Raw genomic sequence first — 26419 nt, 5'->3', positions numbered from 1 at the left:
AACAATGTGGAACAGTATATTTACCATTTCCTTGCTTTATTGTGATCTCAGAGTTGGTATATGTGATTAGCAAGGGGTGTGAGGGCTTGTAACAAAAATTTTTTTTGTTGTTTTTATTTTTTTACATTTTGAGTTTCAAGACTTTGATCTTATGGTCTCTAGCTTAAGAATTTTTTTTCTCAATTTTTTTATTTTTTTTATTTTTCAAATACATTTGAATGAATTCCATAGTATTTATACATAACATCTTAAATAACCATGTGCACTAGTTACATAAGCCTGACAGTATAACAGGTCTTAATGTATACAGTTACTTTATAAGTATGTCCAATCCATTATCAGAGTGTCTGATCAATTATTGTATAGTGTCAATCAGTGATAAGACTTTTCCCCAAGGGTTGTTGATAAAAGGCTTTGGATAAATTCTTAGTTCTTTAATTTTAATTTCCAATAATCCTGTTGTCTTCAGTAGGCTTAAGAAGTCTTTCAAAGTTGGTATTGTGTTTGTATTCTATCTTCTTGTTATACACATCCTTGAAATTGCAAGTATAGTCCATACTAGATACATGTTTGATCTATTTAAATGAGGACCTCCGTTCATATTTAATAATACAAGAGCTTTAGTTAAATAAAATGATTCGTTAAATAAAGCTTGTAGAAAGTTATTAACACCTTTCCAAAATGGCCTAATCAAAAAATGTGGTTCCAATCTGCATTGTGTACTTGCTCACATCTCCAACATATTCCTTTTATGGAAGAACTAATTTTACTGATTCTATCTGGGGTTAAGAATGCTCTGTGCAAGCATTTCCAATCAAAAACTTTCCAGTATTGTGTAAAGGGTGTATACTTTATCAATAATAATAATATATTTGTTTTAATATCTTCAGTTAACTGTATTGAGTGTCCTTTTGTTATATATTTCCAATATGAGGTTTTGGGTGTTTTATAGTTTATCAATATTTTGTAAAATTTTGAAATACTGTTTCCTATGTCAAAGTCATTATATATGATTTCATATATGTATGTCATAAATTTAGGTATTTCTTTAAATGAAGAATTGATATTTATTCTACTTAAATCTTGTGAATACGACAGAATACTCTGTAAAGTTAGTCAGTCCTTTTGTGGAATTTTGTATGTTGTCTTATTACTTGCATATCTAAAACTTTTAGTTCTTTGGTACATTGGAGCCAACAAACAACTCCTTTCTGTTCCCAGGAATTAATAATTTATATATATATTTTATGTGGAAAGTTATTTGTGACTATAAATGGTGTTAAAAGATCAAACCAGATTTTTAAATCTATATTTGCATTAATAATTTTCATAAATGAGTCTATAATAATTAATCATATGAGTTTTAGTGGGTTTAGCTTAAGAAATATGAAGTTTTGAAACTTCAAAATTTAGAAGTAGACTATATATATATATATATATATATATATATATGTCCCAACAACATTGTAATGTCTGGAGTTTGGCTGTATTGGCTTATTTGGTTTGTTGGGACATATATATATATATATATATATATATATATATATACACATATTTATGTGTGTGTGTGTGTGTGTGTGTGTGTGTGTGTGTGCGCGCGCATGTGTGTCTGTGTTTGTGTGCGTGTTTATTTACATAAGTCTCCAGCAACTGTACTTAAAATATCCATTAAAATATTATAAATTTATCTGGTATTTCATCTAATCCTAAAGTTTTCCCATCTTTCAGCCCTTTCAACCCTTCTTCAATTTATTTACGATCAAGTTTTAATCTCCTGTTTCACTTTGTTTGCTACAAGTCACCATTTAGAATAAACCTTTAATATTATAATATAATTGTCTGCAACTTCAGTCATGTATGCTTGACTGTCTGCAGTATTTTCTTTCCTAGATTTCAACCTATTCATACTTTCACTTTTCTTAACATTCTGACTAGTGACAAAGCATGCATTTTTCTGTGTATCCTGCTTTCTAAACTGAAATATTTTGTTTTTCTCACTGTTACATAAAATATGACAGCACTGGACACTTCTGAAATTGAATATACTATTTTTGAACATAGCTGCTTTCCAAACTTATGAACCTTATCTCATATCCTTAGAAGATTAGAAGACAGAACTATGTTCTATTGTGAGAAAGACTGAAATCCTATGAAATGTAGCCCAAACCTTCTCAAAGTAGAAAGAAGTCCACATGAAACTTGACATATTTTTCTCTGGCCTAGATATTAATATAACACAAGATTAATCAGCTTGGAAAAAAGTGATAAATTGATGTACCATTTCTTGCATAAGCACCTTCATATTAATGTATATTCAGCATATGAAAAAAATGTACAGTTACCTCCTGCTCCAAAGATATATTAATGAGTAATTCTGCTTATAGTTTCTGTGGCACTTATTTTTTCTCCATGGTAAATGTTTAACAAAGAGACCTGATGGTAAAGAAGCTGTTGAATGGGGTCTGGATTTTTTATTTAACCAGAACCTGGAGATAAATGACAGGAAAGATACTTTCAAAATGTCTGATACTTCTAGTCCTAGAACATATTTTTTTGTATTTGTTTTTTATTTACTTGAGTTGTTAACTGAGCTGGTGCACTGGTCCGAAAACTTTTTCTGTTACTACACAAACTATTAGGCAAGAACAGTTGCAGTAATGAGCATATTAAGCAATCAAATTACATTGCTATAGACCTGCTGCAATTATATTGATAATGACATACCACTGTATCGATGAAGACTTTGAATACACATTTATAGATGTTTAATGTTTGTGCAACAATTATGATACATGACATGTTCAAAGACAATCAAGTATATTTTGCTTTTGGTAAAATATATTATGAAGGTTAAATATACTTAAAGTGTTAGAACAATATAACATTACAATATTTGCAGTGTGCTTAACGTTGTCTATTATACAGTGAATATATGAGTTTGGTAGTATTTTACATTGATGGTAACATTTTACAATGTTATAATTTTTACAGTCTAAACAATTTTGTCAATTAACAATGAATACATGACTTGGGTAACATTTTGTACTGCAATGAGTCTGTGAAAGCCTTATGGGTATGGTGGCATTTTGTAATATTACAGTATTTATGGTATATACAACATTGTCCTTTAAACAATGAATACATGAGTTGGTAACATTTTGTAATGCTACCCTATTGTGATAGCCTTTATTTACAACATGATGCAACTGATACATATGTAGAGCTTTACTTCCTAGAGAACAGTACTAAGTTTTATAAAATAAAAGCTAAAGACAGTGAGGGGAAGTAATTAAGATATCTGCATGAGAAGTAAGATTATGTGGGAAACAATTATTTGTGAAAGTATATGTCTAACAAAGTATTTTTGATTGACTGGACCTATTTATCTGGTTTCTGTGAAAACCAGAGTGTTTGTACTCTTTCTGAAAATGTTGTTTGATGTGTTTTCTGTATAATAGGAGTGTAGTAATGCTACATACTTTAGTTGGTAGTGAAATACAATACATATCAACTGGTTACTAAATAATACACAAAGTGAACAATGAATGAAATGTCCTGTCTACTGTATATTGCATACTGGGTCCTTAAATATTAATTTCAAAAAAGGAGTACCCCAGTAAGGAATTCTTTCATCCTCAGTGGTGACTGCCCATTTAGTCATAATAAACCGACCCTGAATTTCAGCAGTGGATTAGATGCCTATTTCATCTATTCAGTGATGCCATACAAGCCCTGAATGTCTACAAAGAAAAAAAAAGGAAGTAAGGAAGGGATTTCAAATTTATGGAGCATGGAGAGGAGATCCTTATTGTATTTGTAGGCCTTATCAAGTTGTGTCATTCAAAATTAAGAAGCAAAGATGGAATTTATAAAGGAAATAAGACATACTAAGAGACTTCAAGAAGAGTACAGAGCGCATTAGCTTAAGATATGTTACAGGTCATGTGTTCCTAAGTTCACATTAGGACCAAGCTAGGTACTGAAAATAATACTACACAGCAGCCAGTCACCCAGAGACCCTCTTACAAGTAGTTGCTAAGGTTAGGAAATCTCCCATTCTTTCAACTAGAAAGCATTTGTGCGTTAATAATTGTGAACTGGCAGAAAGATATTTTGTTTCCAAGTTTGCCTTCATCAGTCTGGTGTTGCCTCTTGGTGCTTGTAAGGGCTTTTGATAGTTCCACTTTTGTGTCAGAGGTCTTGTTGCTGGTCTGAATTTGAGGTACATGACTTTGATGATGATTCCATTGCACGCATCAGTAGTTTGCACGTAACCACTGTGGACTTGATCCATTCCCAGTCATGCTTGTCAAATCTTATCTGAATGTCCTGTGTCTAGTACTGGATCTGATTTTTTTCCCTAACTCTTGAGATAAGTTCTTTCTATGTTACTTTGAAAGACGCTTGGATTACTCTAATTTTAAGATTGGGCAGGATGATGTTAACTTGCACATATACATACATACCTATATTGAATCTACCCCTTGCCATTAAGGTCCTTGAGAAGTTGATCTATATGCCTATAGATTCCTATTTACCTGACAATGGAACCTTCTGACCCATTCCAGTCTGGCTTTAGATTTAGACATAATGACAAAACACTTCATTTTATAATCACTAATGAATGTTTTATGACAAGAGATCTGTGATGTTATTCCATCCTGGTCCTTTTAGATCTCTCCTCTGCATTTGGCACAGTAGACTATGAAATCTAATTAGATCACTTGACTGATTACTATTCATCTTTGATAGTGTATTTCAGAGGTTTGGCTCTTATCTTACTGGAAGTACTCATTGGACTGTGTTAGGAATTAGTTCTTCTCCCTATGTTGTAATATGAGGGGTGTTGCATGACTTTATTTTACGTCCAGTATTATTTACAGCATACATATTCCAGCTTAAAGACATTATTCAAAGCAGAGGTTTAAATATCCTCTCTTATGTTGATAATACAAAACTATACCTATATCAACTAGGTATCTGGTATGACCATTTATTCAAGCAATATAACACCTTGGCCGCAGTCTTAGTGCTATATATATGGACATATACAGACATGCTTTTCATTAGAAAGAGTCACTTAAACTATATAAATCCACCAGACAGACAATTCCAAGAAGAAGAGACTTCCAAGTTCAAAACTTTTCATATTAAAACAAAATTGAGAAATGGAGTATTCTGTCACAAACGTACTGAAAGTTGACAACTTTTTGGTATGCAGCAGACATAAAAGCCATTTACAACTTACATAGGAGTGTGTACAGTAACCACATAATGGAGAAATAGTTCTCTGTTCAAATGACTATAGTGGTGGTCAGATCTATGAATAAAATACAACTGCTGTTTCAGAGCTATTAGGGTTAAAATGTCAGTAAAACAACACTAATGTCTGTAACTAATTTAGGGCATATGTACACAATTATTCATATAATTCCTAGCCTTAAACACAACTTATTTGTCTGGAAAACATTTATCTCAGTCAGGGGAAATCTGACACTGCATCTTCTGCTTGTGTTTGATAGTAAAAAAAAATGTGCTGGTTAATGTGTCCTCAGTGGACGTCAGGTGGGGTTACAAGATACATAAGTAGATGACTTTCTATTGATGATAACAGGTGAAGCAAATAAAATAAAAGGGAGACAAATGCTGCTGAGTATGAACACTCTTAAAAAGTATGCTCACATGACATTAAATGTTGAAAATATATTCCCTCAAGTAGTTAGTTTTAGTCATGACAACTCCTTATTTATGTTGCTTATGGCTTCCTCCTTAATATGAATCCCACATTAGGCCAATGTAAAGTTTAGCAATCATGCAGAAATTTACATTTCAGAAATGGGGTGTATATCTTTAAATGGTTATGAGATAGTAACAGGAAGCTGTATGTCATGTGGTACAAATTTCTTTGTGAGAAGTTACTCTGGATATAAAAATTATGTAGGCTGGACCACATCCTCAATGCCTCTGTGTTTTTTTTTATTCATCATCTTAAAAACCTACATAAGTATTGCAAAGTACTAGGAATGAAAAAAAAATACTTATCAGTATACAAGAAGCATATCCAGAGAAAAAGAACAATATTCATTTTCAAGAGCTTATGGGATTTGAAGCACAAGTATAATGCTCAGCAAAATAATTAATAAATAAATGAATTAAATTAAATTAAATTAAATGTCCCAACTTCTAGCTGGCAGGATTATTTATTTGTATAGAAAATTAGCAGGAATTTGAAGCTTTTGAGCCAGATACTCAGTATTTTCATTCTGCTAGTAGCTGCAAATCACTAATTGAGTGGATTGGCTGAGAATCTTGAACAAACAGAGTCTACTACATTCCTATGTGTGGCTGTAAAGAATCCTTGAGGGAATTTAACTCATTTACCTTTCTGAAAAAGAGAAAGTCAAAATAGCATAAGCCAGAATTGTCTGAGCCTAGAAGTTTTTTTTTTTGTTTCTTTACTGGGGCACATGGTCCTTCAGTGACTCTAGATGTGTATGTTAGTGAGCTGAGGAACTGAGATGATGACTGTGAATTTGGCGTGTTGCATGATTCATTCATAACACTTACTATAAGTTGTGGTATAAGAAATGATGAATCAAGAAGTAGGTTCTTAAGATAAGCATATCTGACCTTATTAATTTGTCAATGCACACACAACAAGATAAATTAGAAGTGCACATTTAAAATACTTAACTAAAGGATGAGATATGCCAGATAAAATGTAGGTCAAATAAAAGGGTTAAAAGGAAAGCTGGGTCAGGGTGTACTACAACAAAAAATGAAAACCAGAGAAATTACTGTGCAGTTAAACCCTCCTTAATTGGTATAACCATGAGCATGGAAGGGTCTGCAATTTAAATAGTATTATAGAGTCTGTGATAGAAAAGAGCAGTTCATCAAATATAGGAAGAGTACAAAATAAAGGCAGGTGTGTTGAAAAACGTTGCATGGCACTTTAAACCGGAAATATGAAAATTAGTTGTTTGCATGTGCTATTAAACTGAAAATAACTGTCATGGTGAATCTAAACTGCATATAAAGCACTGTGCTAAAAATAATGGAAAGAACACTGATAAGTAAGTTAAATTTAAACTGCAAGTGGCAAAAATAAATGTAAACAATGGAGCTAGAAAATTCTAAGTGGAAAACGTATACAGTGCTGTCAAGCCATTCTGACCATAGGGTAGCATCGCTAGTACAAAATACGCTGGCCTGCATGTAAATAATAAGACGTTCAAAATAATTTCCTCAAATTGTAGCACTTTACAAGTTAATTTTCCTGTTTTGAGTTGTTTGGGTTTTGAGAATTTATAAATAAAACATGTCCACAGCATAATACCAAATATTGTGTACATATTAAAACAGACACATAGTCACAGAGGCATCTAAGATCTGTGCAGAACTATAGCAATGACATCTTTCTTGAGCATGTTAATTGCTTTACAGACCTAGGAAGTTTGATTGAAAATGATCAATTATAAATAAAACCTGATGCTATACCAATGATTCATGTCATCGTAAAAGAACCAAAAACTCTCAGGACTAGAACAGAACAAGAATTAACTTAAGTGGATGCCATAGTTGCTATTGTAAGTAATCAGTGCCTAAAGAGTGGATGATTAGTATACTCATGACGTGATTCACATTTCTATTAATCCTCAGGATCTCAACAGATTAAGTAAAAAAGAGCTTCACCCATTGCTTACTGGTGAGGATGTGATCACAAGAAAGCCAAATGTAAATTTTTTTTCAGTTTTGATTGCAATCCAAAGTTTCAGATAGATAAAGCTAGGTGAAGTAAGCTCCTGTCTATGTACTTTTAATTCACAAATTATAAAGGTTAGATTCATAGGGTTTACAGGTAGAGTCAGATTATGGTTCATAGTCACCTTGCCAGTACCCACACAAATAAGGCATCTCCTGCCTTCAGGATAGAAAACAAATCAGGCCCATGATAATATTGCAGACATTCATAAGGTCACCATAGTTTGCACTTAAGGAAATGATATCCTCTTTTTTTTTTATGTAATATTGGATTATTCCAAAGATGAAGTGGCATGGAGTAATACAGCTGTCCTTTCAGCTGTCATATGTATCATCTGATGATGATTCAAGTCTTTAGCTCACGTGGTTGTGGAGTGATATTTGTCATGGAAGTGAAGTTGATCATGGAGGGATGTGACCTTAACAGCATAGAACACTAAACATAAATCATATGCAGGAGCCTATAACAGAAATAGGGATAGAGCTTAAATCTTGTCTTGGGATTTGAAGGTCTTTAGTCTAGTGATCTTGTTAGAAACCTCTAGGGTCTTTCTAGCTGCCTGATATATTTGGATAGTTGCATGTTAAAAGATGCATTACTTTCTATAATTAGTCTGATCAGAGCAAAATATAAAGGAGTGATAACGTTGTTTGACTTGGGTGAGATGTCTTAAGCTATTAATTAGACTAGATAGAAGGATTTTCTATTACTGCTGTGTGTCAATCAAATGACATGGAGTTGTCTATAAACGTGTCAATATCTCTATCAGATATACCAGACTTGTGTGAGGTTCAATATCTCAGTCAGATATACCAGTCTTGTGTGAGGTGCATTCTTTATGTACTGTAAGCTGCTGTCAGGATTTGTTTTTCATAGATGACAGTACTAAATTTCTGTGTGAGGTGCACTCACTATTTCTGAAGTTATCAACCTGTTTATGGGGGAAGTACCCTGTCAGCCTACCAATACAGGTTCATATTATGTTATTGAAAGATAGCGTAATCGAACAATCAAAACTTCAAAATGGTAGCATTTCGAAGCTTGTATTGTGGTGGGCTGGACCCCCCACACACACTAACGCTAAATATATATTCCAACTCCGAGATCGCACTACAGTGAGAAAAGGGCAAATATTCCAGTCCTCACTGTACTGTGATCCCACAATGCAATCTTCAAAATGCTGCCATTTCGAAGTTTTGATTGTTCGATTATGTTATCTTTTGATAACATAATAGGAACCCTTTCAATACACTTTGTGACTGTGTCCTACTGCCCTCAGGCTGTGCCATGAGTATGAAAGTAATGACATCATCACCAGCAGCCATCCTAAGCCTATTGCTAATATACCTCTGATTTGTATGCTTTAATTCTTGCTAAACTAATATGGTATGGGATATTGTGTGGATGACAGCACATAGGTTACAGTCATCACAAAATTTAATTATCCATATGTGTGAATTAGTGGCTTGAAGATCCAAGAAGTGGATGGTGAGGGGAAATTCTGCCAGTACTGATCCAAGAAGAATGCCACTTGGTACCTTTTTGTTTCTGACATGGCACATTCTACTTTAACTTCAGTCATGCATATGTTGCAGTCTGTCAAACATGTCATCTCACATTTAAGTGTTGTATGAACAGATGCAAATAAACATACAACACACACAAAAAAGAAAGTACAAAAATCCAGTGAAATACTGCTGCTGCTGTACTATTGTTAAGGATTGCATTCATAATGTAGTATGTGACATAATTGTTGCAGTGAGGTATGTGTCTGATGATTCATTTTACTCAGGGTAACAGCTACACAATTAATACCTACTTTCTTATTTCTAGATAAAAATGTTACACCATCAAGGAGCAAGGCACAGGACAGATAATTTCACTGCTGACGAGAATCATATATTTATAGGTGCATTTACAATTTAAGTAAACAGCTGTTTAGAAAAGGGGGTCCTAGACAGGTAGAGCAATCTAAGGTGTGGATCCAGGTACTGGCAGACATAAATGCCATGGGGAAAGAAAGTGTACATTTGTACAGTGTAGGAAGAGAAATAATGATATGTGTCAAGATTAAAGCAAGGCAGAATGCAACTGCTTCTAATATCAAAGGAAGTGATCCTTCCACTATTCAAAGTCTGATACCTGATGAGGAGGATTTGTTATCACTATTATGAGATTACTGTGATGCACAGGATGGTGGTACTGGAGGTTACAAAGGTGGCATAAATACTGGCAGCTTGCTATGCCTTCATAATGCATACCCAGGTGGTACAGAAGGTTAGTAATGCCATGCACTCTGTGTTAATACGGTGTGCATTTGTAAATACAATGAATGACTGCATATAAATTCAAAATGAATCTCCATCAGGTACTTCAGAATTGATAACAGTAGTAGTACAAGCAGATATAACCTATGGCTTGTATGGATTTTCTTCAATTCCACCTGTATAGTTTCATACGTGTTTACTAGACTAACTACCACAAGGGCCTTTTTAATCCAGCCATGCATCTCAAATCTCTGACAAATTCTGGTACCCTTGATAAGTGTAAGCAGGGGCTTGGGAGGTGAAACATTTACAAGTAGGGGCCTGCATGATGAACCATTTACAATCTGCTTTTGCCCATAGGAGACACAGATGCCAAGCCAGGGATGAATTTCCTGTTCCCCATCCAATTGTCCAAGTTACACTTGAATTGCAATGCGGGAACTCTGCTTCACATGGATGGGGTAATGTCTGGGATACATATCTGTCTATCTAGCAGGTCCTATTTATATCACAGGCAAGGTTTAAGTCCTTAGAATGGATAATTCTGGTGCTGTTTGTTTTGCTGATGTGTAGGAGATCCATTAGAATGGAGGCTGATAATGTCTTGTATGCCAGGCATAGAACTCTTCTCAACAGCCAGTAGGTGACAAAATACAAGGATAGGGCCTTCAGATGAAAGGATAACTGCTCTGAAAGACTATTTTAATCCTAGCCAAAAACACAAGGTCAGAATCAACCCCTGTTCTTTTTGTCTAAGATGCAAAGATCTTAACCATTATGCCAAACTAGATGCTGTAGTAATTCTTTTACACGAATTTACTGATACGTGAGTAATCAGCCATGCAGTACTGTAAGACTTATTATTTCTTCACAGGTACAGCACTACAAGAAACAATGATTATAGGCTATGCTGCACCACAGCAGGCTGATGCTGACAGCAGGATGACTGTTGATGATGATGTCATTAATTTGATACTCCTAGCGCAGCATTCCCCCAAAAGCAGGTTAACGACTTCATAATTAGTGATCCTGTAATACTCATGGTACATAATGAGGCTATTCCATTACCAAAAGGTGAAATCCAAACTATATCACTAAAAAACAGAAACATGTTACCAGTTTATGCCAATAATGACATCAGAATAACATTTCATAATAACTTCATTATTACATCATCACAGCCTTAATTCTTGAATCTACATCTACAAAGAGAGGCTACTACATGGTTTGAAACACTACTTCACAATACCTCCTTTTCTTACAAGTGGTATGCCTGGTACTTTTGGCTCTCTCCACAGACCAACTTGCAAATGATGCTGGCTGTGACCATATTAACTATACAATTGTGTATGGCATGTGGTGAAATGTCTAATGTACAATGTGAGTCGACCACCCATACCTCAGCATCACCCTTATGATGTGAATGTCATAGCCCTTTATAGTGGACTAGATGCCATTGCTTTACCTGTGCTGCCATGTACTATGTACAGGCCTGCCTGATGGTGAACCATGCTGTTGATATCAGCTGGGCAGTGTCACTATTATCACTTGTGGAATAAATGTAGAGGGAGCTGCACTACCTCAGTTGGACACTGATTGTGGCAGTCGCACACCAGACTAACACAGAGTCATGTCATGCAGAATGCAACAAACTGTAAACATTTTGCTTGCAGTAGTAGGATCATACTGAAACCCCACTGAGACCATACTGAAAAATAAAAAATAAATAAATGTCATGCAGAATGCAACAAACTGTAAACATTTTGCTTGCAGTAGTAGGATCATACTGAAACCCTACTGAGACCATACTGAAAAATAAAAAATAAATAAATGTCATGCAGAATGCAACAAACTGTAAACATTTTGCTTACAGTAGTAGGATCATACTGAAACCCTACTGAGACCATACTGAAAAATAAAAAATAAATAAATGTCATGCAGAATGCAACAAACTGTAAACATTTTGCTTGCAGTAGTAGGATCATACTGAAACCCCCTCTCCCCAACTCATTCAGGCAGTGGAAACAGCTTTACAGTAGGTAGAACATTCACTCATTTGCTATCTGTGTTTGGGACCACGTGATACTACAACAACCTTCTGCGGTTTCTGGTGGGTTACAGACTGGGGTTGTTGGTCAGATTTCAAGTTTATAGCCAGTATCACCTGAAAAATATAATGAAGAGGAGGCACATGATGATGGGGTGGTTAGTTACTAATCCTTAAACAGCTTTTAGAGAAAAAAAAACTATGGGTACAAACTCATTTAAAATGCACTTACCTACTAGATGTTTGTGAGCTATACTATCAAGAAGGAAGTGGCAGTGCAGTTTTCTTGTGTACCATATCTGGGAATCATGGGTACCAACATGATACCAGGCCAGTATGTTGGTGATACAGCTATATACATTACACATTACCTAGTAGTTTTTAGAAAGGTAACTCTTCTTATTGTGGAAATTTTCCAGCCATGGTCTAGGTGGGGCCCTTTTTGCTACATGAGTACAACCTATAACACCAGACATTTCATGGATGTGAGCCACTCCAAACAAGACTTACATATTAACTGTCTCAGTCGCTGATGACAATGGTAAATAGATATTCTCATCTATATATGACGAGTATATTAAGAAACTGCTGCAGTATCCTCAATGCAGAAACCTGTGAGATAAGCAAAGTATGCTCAGTCTGTCTCAGAAAAGCCCCATGTTAAGTATACTGAAGGCTATACATAACTTGGCATCCACAGAAACAGAAAGGCCCCACATTCTTTCTGTTCCAATTTATGGGCCAGACAAGTTAAAAAAAAGCCCTTTGTCCACTCTTAACTGTTCAGCTCCTGTATGTCAAAGTTGTACTGAGTCACTCTTTTCCTGTATCTGCTCATCTGAGGCCCTCTAGGTTGCAGTATGATGGAAACACACAGCTCAAAGTGGGATACTGAAATACTGTCAGCAACACCTGGCATCTATGTTGATTGTCAAGTGAGTAGAAAAGGCACAGCTTGCTTTTATATAACATATGTATGCAATAGGCATTTGCATAGCAAAATGTCACACTGAATCACAAAAGCCAGGAAAGAGACCTTAATGTCATACCATTGGTACATTTACATGCATCTTCTCATTTACATCTCATCATACAGCCATTTGCTTAAGACAGTCTCTGTGACTTTTCAAGAATTAAACATCTGCACATCTCCTTTGCATTTTAGTGGAACTAGCACACATATCCATTGCACACATGTAATGACTATGATTACCACCCCAGAAGGCTACATCAATGTTACTGTGGGCTGTTACAATTAAATCTAGAGGGCAAAACTCCAGAGTCAAGCAGCATGTTTTCAAAAGTGCCTGGGCTCCCTTAAACCTGGTGTTTTGTTTATACAAGTGCATATGACATTTATCAGGCTCCTCCATGGGTTCATAGGTTCAGAGGAGTTTACTAGGCTAATGGCCATAGAACCCTTGCAAACCTAGCCCTATTTATCCCAAGTTGCCCCAGTTGTTGGTGGTTAGGTGATTAAAGTTTGCAGAGGTAAGGGTCTATGGTAGTTAATACCAACTTCTTCTGTCAAGTAGAGACATGGGAACCACCCCAGGAGTGAATTTGCTGTCACCCTTCCATTGATCTAGGTTGCATTTGAAGAGGTTCAGGGAGGGGCTCTGTTTCCCATGAATTGGAAGCTAGTTCCAGAAAAGTGGTAGTCTCTGGGAGGTGTATCTACCTTTCCAGCATGGCCTGTTCATGTCAGAGGCTAGGTTAAGATTCCTGGAGTGAGTGACCCTCCAGCAGTTTGATTTATGAATGTGTAGCATTTCCATCAGGGCCAGGTCAGAGACTCCAGAAGAGGGGTTGCCATTTGTCTGAGCAATCAGATAAGTGACCAGTATTTGGAAGCGTTTAATGACTCTGAGGGTAGATTAGAAATATTACAACTAAATCTGCATGGTGGCCCTATCCTACTCTGCAATATATATGGTCCCATTTCTGACTCTCCTGCTTTCTATCAACAGGTCTTTAAGCAATTAGAGGATGCAACTGGGAAGACCATCCCTATATTTATGGAAGTTGACTAATTGTCTTTATTATTACATGATGAGATGACTAGGCTGAAACTGTATGATGTGTGAAGATTGCTATTGAATGATAATGCTGATTATACTTATATTTCACCATGGGGCCTGTTCAGCAGTAAGACTTATTATTGGCTGGTTTCATGTATATTATTATCTAGCATTTGTCAGTTGCGCACTATAACAGACCATCAAGTAGTCTTTTTGGAATATAAAACCCACTGTAACTCTTCTCCTGTAACTAAACAGTGGAGGGTGGACACCCTAATACTGGAAGACTGAAATGTCTTTAGTCTTTATCCAGTAAGAAATAAGACAGTGTATTAGACACAACCAGTCACTCACAAGTAAACCAGTGTTTGTATGGTGGAAAGTATTTTAAAGGGGAGCTTTGGGCAGTATGTTCATCTGATAAAGCTAAGTATATGCATAGATTGCAAACCCAATTTCAGAACATGGAAGATCATGTTCCTTCCTCCTAGGATACATACCTAAGTTCCTCAAAGTTCCACATCGAAAGAGTCTGTCACACATTCAGTGTTAGAAATTGTTTTAAGTGAAATGAAATTAATCATATTAATTCATTAAAGGATCTTCTTTATAAGTAAAACCAGTATATTTTAACCATTCTATGACCTTCCTAGTTGAAGTTGTTAGTAAGCCATTAGTATGTGTTCCACATTTTGCCCATTTGTTCCACATTGTGAAGATGAGTGTTCCTCATTTTGGAGATGGAAGGTTGAGAGCTATGCCTAGGAAGAAAGTGGAAACATAAATATTATCAAACACAAATCCCCTGAATCTCGATAAAGTAACCAACGATAAAAGTATAATGTTCCAAAAAAGCCAGCAACACATTGGAATACACATGGCAAAACAACACTTTAATAAAAAATAGTAAAAATATATAAAACATGTGAGCGCTTTCACAGAGTCCTCTTTGCTTCCTCAGACATACTGCAGTAACGGCTGCTCTTGTTTAAATAATGATACATCTGTGTCAAATCCAATCAGTTGACAGTATCTTGAAAATAAAAATTAAAAAGACATACACTATATAAACAATCAAATCATATAAATAATGGACTAAAAATGTATGTAAAAAAACTGTAAAAGCTTGCTCTATAGACTTTGATAGTGTTAAAACTGTAGAATATATCTATAGATGTTAAAAACTGTGACTAAACATAATAATCAATGTTTCAAAGTCCTGTTCCTGAGAAAAGGTTTCAGTGAAACCTTACTATTTAGTCCAGGTGGTCTGTCAGCCTGAAATCTAATTATCCATTCTTGTTCTGAGGCTTCAGTCTTATTGTTTATGTTCCCACCTCTTTTATTTTCTTGTATAATGTGTAACACTAGAAATTTTAAGGTGTGTGTGGCTCCTTCCTTTATAACATGCATCGCTAATGCACTTGTCTCTTTTTTATTTTTAATGTCCCTTACATGTTCTAGGACTCTATCTTTGAGCAGCCGATTAGTTTTGCCTACATAGTAGGCTGGGCAATTTGTACAGAGACCAAAATATACGACATTCTTACTATGACAGTCTGTTTAAAAGCGTTTATCAATGCTGAACTTTCTAGTCGGGTGTGTATACTGCCCCCCTCCAAATATGAAGGGGCAGGCTGTACACCTTCGATACAGAAAGGTACCAAGCCTATCAGACCTTGCATAGTGGTCTCCATCTATCACCTTGTAGCAAAACTGTCTTTTTAGTGATGTTGTTTTTAAAGGTAAAAGATGGTGTAGCCCCTATAACACCTTCTAGTTCATCCACATTTAACAATATGCCCCAAATACTTTTAATTATATCACAGACTGTACTGATATTACTTGCAAATGTTAATGGAATACGTAATACATCATTCTCTAAGTTCCTGGTTACTGTGGTACTGGTGGCATAGTTACTTTGGTTATCCTGGTTGATTCTTTTCCTGTCATAATAGGGCTTGTACGTCTCTCTTCTCTCATTCCAAGCCACTTTCATTTGTTTGTCTATATCTCTGGCTTTATATCCCCTTTCAATAAATTCATGTTTTAACAGGGTAAGTGCCTGAGACAAACTTTCATCATCATTATATAGCCTCATGCATCTATCTGTCCTTCGATCACATTGGTTTAAATGTAGTTAGGATGCATACTACTACTATGTAGAACATTGTTCATTCTAATGGGTTTCCTATACATGGAGGTATGAACATAATTGAATGTGTCTCTTGTAACCTTTACATCTAAAAACTCTATTTCTCTATTTGAGTATTTGTATGTGAAATTCAAAAAGGGAGTAATGGTATTAATGAAATTTAAAAATTGCTGCAAATTATCTTCGTTATCATGCCACAACAGAAAAAATATAGTCCACAAAGCACTTGTAACATATAATAGATTTAGCAAAAATGTTGCCTGTCAAAATATTCTCAGTTTCCCATTGTACAAGTGCTAGGTTGGCGTATAAAGGTTACAAGAGACACACTCAATTATGTTCATACCTCCATGTATAGGAAACCCATTAGAAAGAACAATGTCCTACATAGTAGTAGTAGTATGCATATAAATATTTTTATTTGCAGTTGGTTTACCAGGATAGTCCATTGGGCCATTTGAACCCGTTTTCAATGGAGTCCTGGGGAGAAAGGCTCCAATAGCAATCTAGGTTACAATAGTTTAAAGATTATATTTATACAAGGGTTGTAGTTTTGAGCAAGACATTTACAATTAATACAGCAAACATTGCAAATAATACACACTAGTGATGAGGTTGGAGTTAAAACTGACTGGCAATGGAGCATTGCATTGTACAGCTGAGAGGCATTTCTTCTTAGGAACATGCAGTTCATAGTTACAGTCTGATTCATTGTTTACAAATCGCATATAAGTAGTAACAGTCTGATGCATTATTTACAACTAACATATAAGTACTGGAATATAAGTATATGGAGAGATGATAGAAGGAGAAAGTTTTTGATGAGAATAAGATCGAAAGAGAGAGAGAAGGAATCTAAGGCATGGAATGAAGGGAAAAAGGAGATTGTTTTCCATAAAATGAAGGGAAAAGGAGTTTGATATCATTTGTTATGTGGGGAGAGAGCAGGAGCATTCCCATTGGGATATTAGGCGTGAGTGAAAAGATTTTTTGAAAGAGTAATGGTTAGAAGTGGTACGAATGGAAGGTGGTAGGGAATTCCAGAGACGTGCTAAACCATAAGATAAAAGATTTTTGCCTGGTGGATGGGATGCTTTGTACACTTCTATTAGATTTTGATTATTGGACCTTAGTTCTCGATCAGGAAGGTACATCTTAAAGGTAGAAGAGAGGGAAGGACAGAGGGTGGGGTTAAAAATGAGCTTATGTGCAAGAGTTAGTTGTGTATAGATGAGTTGATTTGGTAGTTCTAGCCATTTTAGTTTTTGGAGAGAAGAGCAGTGATGGGAGGACGACTTATGGCTGGTAGCAAATTTGGCAATTTTGTTGTAGCAGGAGGAAAGCTGAGATTTAAGAGAGGATTGTAGGTTAGTGAGAAGAGGAGTTCCGTAGAGAAGGGAGGGGATAAGAAAGGAAGTAGAGAGAGTTACTTTAGTGGCAGGGGTAAGGTAATGATTTTGTCGGTAGAGCATGCCTAGTTTTTGATGGGTCTTTTTGATGTTTAGTTGTAAGTGGGAATGGAATTTAAGCTGGTTGTCAATTTGGACCCCAAGTAATTTGGTCTCTGATACCAGTTCCAGAGGTATATTGTTTTGGCTAGTGATAGTGAAGGAGTTAAAGTTGAATGAGGTAGTTTTAGAGGGAGTAAATACCATTAGTTTGGTTTTAGAGGCATTTAATACAAGGTGGTTTCTTTTCATCCATTGCTCAGTGGTTGAAAAAGCTTCTTGAGTAAGTTTTAGGAGTACAGGGGTAGATGTGGCAGAGCAGATGATAGTTGAATCATCTGCATATTAGATGATATTTGAGAAAGGAATAGAGTTCTGGAAATCATTTATAAATATATTAAAAAGAAGAGGACCTAATATGGATCCTTGGGGAAGTCCGGTTGAGGTATTAAGAAATGAGGAGGAGGCCTTTTTCCATTTTACTGCTTGATATCGGGTAGATAAGTAGCTGGAGAACCAATTAAAGGAAGAAGGGGATAGGTTAAGTTTAGAGAGTTTAGTTAAAAGCAGGCTATGAGAGATAGTATCGAAGGCTTTAGAAAGGTCAAGTAGTAGGGTGGAAACAATAAGGCCAGAATCCCGGACTTTATTAATAGTTTCAAGGAAGGAGAGAAGGGCAGTCATAGTACTGTGATTTGGCCTGAATCCATGTTGCGTGGGTGTTAGAAGCTGATTATCTAAGAGGTGTGGAAGAAGTTGTTGTTGTATGCATTTTTCTAAGAGTTTAGAGATGGGAGACAGGATAGCAATGGGACGGAAGTTGGTAACATTATTATTGTTGCCTCCTTTATGTAATGGTATAATGAAGGCCTTTTTCCAAATTTTGGGTACTATGCATTAATGGATTGAACGGTTAATTAGAATGCTAATGGGGTAGGTGACTGCTTCAGCGGCTAGACTGAGAAAATAAGCAGGGATATTATCTGGAGCATTGGAGCATGGCTTCAATTTCTGGAGGAGTTTTTTTATAGTAAAAGTGGGAATTGGTTTTAATGAGAAGGGAGGACACTGGGAAGTGTGGGAAGTAGGGGAAGGAGATGGAGAGGGGTGAGTGATAGTAGAAGAAGGGGTGAAGGATTGTGAGTTAGTGGGGAGAGTGAAGGAGTGGTGGAAGAACAGGGAAGAGTAATGGTAGAGGAGGGAGGAGGTGATGTGGAGATTGTGGTGGTATTAGAGAAAGATGAAGTAAGTTTAGAAATAGAGTCAATGAAAAAAGTGTTAAATTGGGTTGCTAAGTCAGTGTCAGTAGCATTAGGGTCGGGGAGGGGGTGTCTAGTTTGCCGGGGTTAAGGAGAGTGGAGATACCTTTCCAGAATTTCTGAGGGTTAGTTTTGTTGTTGTTTTGTAGTGTGGAGAAAAAGTTATGTCGGTCAGAAATGATGAGTTTTTTTACTTTATTTCGAAGTGTTTTGTATTCAAGAAGGGTGAGGGGGGACCTATTTTTTAGGTAATGAGCCTAGGCTTTATCTCTTTGCCTCATAATAGTTAGCGTGTTTTTAGTAAGCCAAGCGGCTGTTTTAATTTTTATTCTCTTTGTCCTTATGGGAGCATGGTAGTCTAGAATTTTTAGGAATAAGGTGTTAAAGTGAGCAACTGCATTGTCGAGAGGTAATGTTTTTAGACAGTTCCAGTTTATAGCTTTTAGGGAGTTAGTGAAGGATGTTGTGTTAAAGTTTTTTTGGTTACATATGGTAATATAGTTGTGGGAATGATGTAAGGATAAATGGAGTCGGTATGTAAAGATGGGAAGATGGTCACTAAGAGGATCAGGAAGAGTACCCCTGTCAGAGAAGTATTGAGGATGTGAGACTAGAATCCAGTCCAAAATACTGCCACTGGAGAGGCCAATGTGATCGAAGGACAGATAGATGCATGAGGCTATAAAATGATGATGATAGTTTGTCTCAGGCACTTACCCTGTTAAAACATGAATTTATTGAAAGGGGATATAAAGCCAGAGATATAGACAAACAAATTAAAGTGGCTTGGAATGAGAGAAAGAGAGGTACAAGCCCTATTATGACAGGACGAGAATCAACCAGGATAACCAAAGTAACTATGCCACCAGTACCACAGCAACCAGGAACCTAGAGAATGATGTATTACGTATTCCATTAACATTTGCAAGTAATATCAGTACAGTCTGAGATATAATTAAAAATAATTGGGGCATATTGTTAAATGTGAATGAACTAGAAGGTGTTATAGGGGCTACACCATCTTTTACCTTTAAAAACAACATGTCATTCAAAAGACAGTTGTGCTACAAGAAGTTAGATGGAGACCACTATGCAAGGTCTGATAGGCTTGGTACCTTTCCGTGTAGAAGGTGTACAGCCTGCCCCTTCATATTTGGAGGGGGGCACTAGAATGTTCAGCATTGATACACACTTTTATACAGACTGTCATAGTAAGAATGTCGTATATTTTGGTCTCTGTACAAAATGCCCAGCCTACTATGTAGGCAAAACTAATCGGCTGCTCAAAGATAGAGTCCTAGAACATGTAAGGGACATTAAAAATAAAAAAGAGACAAGTGGATTAGCGATGCATGTTATAAAGGAGGGAGCCACACACACCTTCATATTTCTAGTATTACACATTATACAAGAAAATAAAAGAGGTAGGAACATGAGCAATAAGACCGAAGCCTCAGAAAAAGAATGGATAGTTAGATTTCAGGCTGACAGACCACCTGGAGTAAATAGTAAGGTTTCACTGAAACCTTTTCTCAGGAAAAGGGCTTTGAAACATTGTTTATTATGTTTAGTCACATTTTTTAACATCTATACATATATTCTACAGTTTTAACACTATCAAAGTCTATAGAGCAAGCTTTTACAGTTTTTTACATACATTTTTAGTCCACTATTTTTATGATTTGATTGTTTATATAGTGTATGTCTTTTTAATTTTTATTTTCAAGATACTGTCAACTGATTGGATTTGACACAGATGTATCATTATTTAAACAAGAGCAGCAGTTACTGTAGTATGTCTGAGGAAGCAGAGAGGACTCTGTGAAAGCACTCACATGTTTTATATATATTTTTACGATTTTTTATTAAAGTGTTGTTTGCCGTGTGTATTCCAACGAGTTGGTGGCTTTTTTGAGACGTAAATATTAATGTAAGACTCTTTGAAGCAACAGAAGCTAGCTTAAACAGCTCACAAGAGTAAAAGCTGACCTCTACATAAGAAGAGCAGCAGTTAAACTATGGGTACAGGGTTATGATCGAAACAAGTTATTAGACCATGAACTTAATCAGTGTCAGCCCCAGATGAACATGCAGGCCTTAAAGGTGGGGGTATCCTATTTGCTTTGTTTAATGGAATTGCAGGGGCCTTTAGAGATTTATATTCTAAACTTAAAAAAAGAAAAGAAAAGAAAAAAGAAAACTTTCCAAAACTGTAGCCCTTATAAGGAGCCTGTAAAAGAGTTTTAGAAGGCTTGCCCCTGTCCAGAATAAGCCAGGCATCCAGTCACTGTCTTGTCCCATATCAGAGGATGAATTAAGAAAGACAACTAGGGCACTTTTAGAGGGGAAGATCCTAGGGCCAGATGACTTGACCTCTAGTTTATCTGAAGTTCTGCCATGGCATATTATGTAGGAAGACTTTCAGTTGTTCAGTTATATTTTCCTCTGGTATTACTCCATCCTCGTCCTTGCAAGAAGACAGGATTTTTGTGCTGCCCATACCCGACAACGATCCAAACAAAATTGAAAACTATTGATCAATCACTTTTATTAAAACTGAGATCAAATTATGCACTACAATTCTAGAGGAAAGAATAAATCAGTTGCTTCCATCACTGATGAATGAAGCCCGAGCAGACTTTGTTAAGGGGAATTAAAGCAAGGAGAAGCCATAGGTTTGGCTGACATTCCTGTTTCAGTAGTGTAGAAGATCTGAGTTAGGAGACTCAAGAGGAACTGACTGCCGCAGACCCTCATTTGAGGCAGACACTATTACAGAATACCATGAATGTGGCAAAGTGGTGCAATCTGGTCCTAAGTTATGGACAATGAAAATTAAAAAAAGTAAACAATAAGTAAATAAAACTGATTCATGCCATGACACACTGTGTCTATATATTACAGTGCACTTACTAACCCCGTTGTGCATCAATTATTAACCAGAAGGAGTGGTCAGAGCACAGTCACAATCATTTATATGGGGAAGGCACAGTGCCAAGGAAGAGCAAAACTAGCATAAGTCCAAGGGTCATGGATGGTGCCTGTGGTAAGCATGCATGTGGCTAGGGATTTGTATAGAGTCAGAAATAGCATCCTCTAATGATGGGGTGGAGCATGCATGGGTGGATTGCTGGCTGGGTTTACCATGTAGCTATGCAGTATCATGACTGGAGGTAGATGGTCCAGGGAATTGCAATGTATGCCAGCTGCATGTGTGGGAGTGTTACTGTGGCCCCCACCATAGTGTTGTGGCATCCATTGTACTGTGTACTGGCATGGATAGGTACTGTCTATAATAAAGCTAGAGCAGAATGGATCAGGGTTGATTTACAGTACCCTCTATGCATTGCTCTTTGGGTATGCCAACAATGAAACTGAGTGAGCATTGCTGATGTCCATCTGAGTGCCAAAAATCAGGGATGGAGACTACAGTAGAGTAAAATAAACACCATACATGTCCACATCAGCATCCAAGACCAATGGTGAAGGCCAAATTTAAAGCATATGAGTGCTGGCCATGGCTATTTCAGCATCCACACCTGGGGGTGAAAGAAGCCATGGATATTGTGGACATTGTCTCTGTTTTGTGAATGTTTAGTGTCAATTGTGTTAATATGCCATGCACATTGCCAGTACAAAACTTTCTCCAGCATGAACTTGGTGGGTGGTTCCCTTTAGCTAGATGGATGCACCAATGGATGCCAAGCTGGATGCCACTTCTTTTAACATATATATCTACCTCATGCTCTTATAAATAATTTTGCTTTGCCATGGTGTTGAATGCCCTGCTGTCCTCTCACTCTTCCCATCCCATTGTTCTATGTGTTTTTCTGGTTGTTCTTTACCCTTTCTAAATAACCTACCTCCATTTTTCCTTCCCATATATATAAGAAACTCATTTGACCCTTTATTTTGTACTCCTTTTATGGGATCCCAGTTCTACCTGTGCTGTGGCTGTGGGGCTCTTCAATGTGTGTGTATGTGTCAGCCAAGTGACCTGCGTATCAGTGTTCTGAGGTCACACGACCATGCACAGTTCAGTCTTCACAGGTGTGCTGTGATTATAGTTTTCATGACTGTGCAGCTTTATTATGAAACACTATTCCTGGCACGTCCATGGCACATGAGTCTCTCTGCATACTTTATCCCTAACAGGCCATGTCTCACTATTTATTGCAGTAAATTCAGGTAATGCTTCTTTCTGAATATCACCCTTTGCCTGTAACTTGAGCACAGTGAACTAAGCAAAACAAAGAGACTTCTAGTTATTTAGTTAACTGCTTTAAAAACACTGAAGTATATAGCATGGAAGAGCACATGATTTATGCTCTGAACTTCAATTACATTTCTAAACTAGTTTTGAAACTAACATGGTATAGGTAATTCATTTTAGTACTATGGGAAATGACTTTTCACTTAATGCACTTATCAGTTTTAACTCTCTGTACATCTCCCTTAATAGACCAAAGTCACACACACACACACACACACACACACACACACACACACACACACACACATATATCATTCTCTCCCTTTCTCTCTCTCTCTCTATATATATATATATAAATATATATATATATATATGTGTGTGTGTGTGTGTGTGTGTGTGTGTGTGTGTGTGTGTGTGTGTGTGCTTATCTATATTTCTATGGGTTTATTTTATTTTGTTTACTCTCATTTCACTAAATTTCATTTCACCGCGACCACATCACTGAAAACACAAATTACTGAAAACTCACTTCACTGAACTGAACTTAGTATATATATATATATATATATATATATATATATATATATATATATATATATATATATATATATATATATATATATATATATATATATATGTGTGTGTGTGTGTGTGTGTGTGTGTGTGTGTGCTTATCTATATTTCTATGGGTTTATTTTATTTTGTTTACTCTCATTTCACTAAATTTCATTTCTCCGCGACCACATCACTGAAAACACAAATTACTGAAAACTCACTTCACTGAACTGAACTTAGTATATATATATATATATATATATATATATATATATATATATATATATATATATATATATATATGTGTGTGTGTGTGTGTGTGTGTGTGTGTGTGTGTGTGTGTGTGGCACTATGTAGAATACTGTAAGCAAGTAAAAGGTATATGCCCTTTTCCCCACTGTAGTGCGAACCTGTAGTTAGTACATATAGTTGGGGGGCACAGACCCCTCACAAGCCCCCACCTTTTTTATATTGTATTTTACCAAAAACTTTAAAACAATATATTTTAAACAACAGACATGCATAGTTACAACACCAATGACTAACTCTCTCCAGAAGACATTATGTATTCAAACTAAGTGGGGGGCCCTCCAAACCCCCCTGACTATATATACTAACTCTAGGATCACACTGCAGTGGAAAAAAGGGCATATACCTTTTACTTGCCTTACAGTACTCTACACAGTGCCATAAATACTAACTGCAGTTCAGTGAAATGAGTTTTCAGTAATTTGAGTTTTCAGCGAAGTGGTTGGGGTGAAATGAGATTCAATGAAATAAAGTAGACCCATTTCTATATATATCTATATGGGTCTACTTCAGATGATTGAAGTTTCAAAACTTTGAACATTGTATGGTCAATGACCAGATGATAGAAGTTTTGAAACCTCGAACATCAAATTAAAAATAAAATAAAAAAAAATGTCTTATTTTACATTATTGCAGGGGGACAAGCCACCCTGCACCCCTATACTCCCTGCAAATTAAATATACCAACTCTGAGGTCGCACTACAGCAAGGACAATGTTAAATTTCCCATTCTGCACTGTACAGTGATCTCCATTCAGAAAGTCTGAAGTTTTAAAATTTCAGTCATCTGGTCTTCAACCATAAGATGTTAGAAGTTTTGAAACTTTGATTATCTGAAGTAGATATATATATATATATATATATATATATATATATATATATATATATATATATATATATAGGCTGGCACACTGATGAAGCAACTTCCATACTTCCATATACTCCGAACTGCGACTCCTCGAAACCATGAACGCTTCTAAATCACAATATTTTGCACCCTTTTTGACCCATGGTAGCACTTGTTTCAGGTATGGAGTGGTTGGAAATGTTGAAACTCGCTGTTTTGTTTGAATTTCTGATGTGTCAGCAGTACACAGGTCAAGGAAATAGTTTGACCATGTGCACGTTATATATATACACATATATATCTATATATCTATCTATATATATCTTTATATCTTTATATATATATATGTATATATATATATATTGTTATATCTTTCGGCTTTTTCCGGGTTAGGGGTCGACACAGCGGAACTCCGGTCCACTAATGATTGGCAGTAGATTTTTACATACCGAGTTGCCAGCCCTGATGTACAACCTTCAACGAAGGTACGCCCACTCACGCATGTCTCCCACACAGAAGACGCTTTAGCTGAGAATCGAACAGGACAATGTCTTACTGTGAGGCGACAACGCTACCGCAGCACCACCACCGCAGTTTACATTTTTATTGTTTTAATAAAGCTCAGTTTTATGTTTGATGGCCTGGTGTGCGCACTAGTTTTTTTTCTTTATTTTAATTTTTTTTTCTTTATTTCCTTTTTATTTTTTCTGGTGCAGATCTTTATATGTCGATCCATACATGTGCAGATATTTTATATACATATATATGTAAAGTCTGATACCTAAATGTTTAACATTATTTAGTGTTCATAGGTTCATAGGTTCATAGGTAGGTACTAGGCTATCGGCCCTGGGGCCTATACAAGCCCAGCCAAAAAGGTACCCTGGCTTTTGCCACCCAAGAAAATTATTTTCCTGTGCCACTGTTAAGCAGAGCCACAGAGGTGATCCCCGGGGTGAATTTCCTATTTCCCATCCAATCATCAAGATTTTTCTTGAAGAGTGCTAATGAGGAACTTTGTTTGATATAGCTAGGTAGTTTATTCCAGAGTATGGGAAGTCTCTGGGACAGGAATCTTTCCCGCTGGCATGTTCTGTTTATTGTGGTGACAAGGTTTAGGTCCCTAGAGCATGTAGCTTGGAGGGATTGGGATTGCTTTAAGTGGAGCATGTCCAACAGCTCTGGGTTTGACATAGCTTTGTATGTTAGGCAGAGATCACCTATGAGTACGTGATATGCAACGGAGTAAAGCTGTAGTTTTTTGAGATGGTCAGCTTAGGCATCTGTTTGAGGCTGGTAATCCTCTTTGTGAGGTATTTCTGCGGCCTTTCCTCTTGCTGGAGATGTCTTGTGAGGTACATACCAAAAGGGGCATTGTACTCTATAATGGGTCTAATGAGTGATGAGTAGAGGGGAACAATGACCTCTTTTTTTTCTAGATGAGAAAACTTTTGTGATGAGGTGTGCTGTGTAGAAGGATTTCCTGACTACTGTGGCGATGTGATTATCAAAGAAGAGACTACTGTCCACCTG

Source organism: Protopterus annectens, chromosome 6.part0 (genome assembly GCF_019279795.1).
Source record: "Protopterus annectens isolate FY-2018-M chromosome 6.part0, PAN1.0, whole genome shotgun sequence".
NCBI lineage: Eukaryota > Metazoa > Chordata > Ceratodontiformes > Protopteridae > Protopterus > Protopterus annectens.
This window is presented reverse-complemented; position numbering follows the sequence as displayed.